Genomic DNA, 852 nt, shown 5'->3' with positions numbered 1-852 from the left:
TTCTGCCGGTCTGGGAAGCCAGAAGATGAAATACCGCGAAGGAATGTTCCAGGTTATGAAAAATAACTGCTAATTTAAAGAATAAAAACTGACCCAGGTTGTCAGTCATTTCCCCTAATATCCACGTGAGTTAACTCAGAAGAGTTACCCGTTTGTTTAGAGCACGAGTGGTTCGGTTTGTACGGGAAGAAGCTTTGCAGGGTAGACTCCACAAGCACAGGAGTCGTTCTGACTCCGCAGAAGCCGGCGGTCGGCGCACCAGGACGGAGGAGTTTGTGGAGTTTTAGGCCAGGTCGCAGTCTCCCCATCATCCCCGCCAGGTGCCCTGAGGACCGCGGCTGCGCCTCACCCGACGGCGCTCTGACTCCGCCGGGCCAACAGGGGGCGCGCGCGGCCGCACCTGGCCGCCCCTCTGCTCGCGCCTCCGCTTAGAGCCCGCCAGGCGATTCCTCTTCCGGGGCAGCGCGGAGGGGCGTGCGGGACCCGGATGCAGACGCGAGCGCGGCTATATAAGGGCCCGGCAGGCCGCATGCGTGCCTCTTGGAGGAAGACGCGGTAGCAGCGGTAGCTGGGCTTCGGGTTTTTCTCTCCGGCCCCCGCTCCTGACTCACCGCTGTTCACTCTCGCGGAGGAACAAGTCGGTCAGGAAGCCGCACCGCAGCCATGGTGAGTCGGGGGCGTCCCGGTCGGGTTTCGGGGGGGTGGGTGCGGGGGGTGCCGGGCTCGCGGGAGGAGACGGGATTCGCTTGTCCGGGGAAGGGGGCTGGTGAGCGCGCTCGTGCCTGGGAGGTGATAGGCTGCCCCCGAGGTGCTTCTTTATGTTTTCATCTGTGGGACAACAGGCTTTTAAGG

Source organism: Neophocaena asiaeorientalis, unplaced genomic scaffold, assembly GCF_003031525.2.
Source record: "Neophocaena asiaeorientalis asiaeorientalis breed wild unplaced genomic scaffold, Neophocaena_asiaeorientalis_V1.1 scaffold226, whole genome shotgun sequence".
NCBI lineage: Eukaryota > Metazoa > Chordata > Mammalia > Artiodactyla > Phocoenidae > Neophocaena > Neophocaena asiaeorientalis.
The sequence above is the reverse complement of the archived record's forward strand: the minus strand, read 5'-3'. Positions refer to the sequence as shown.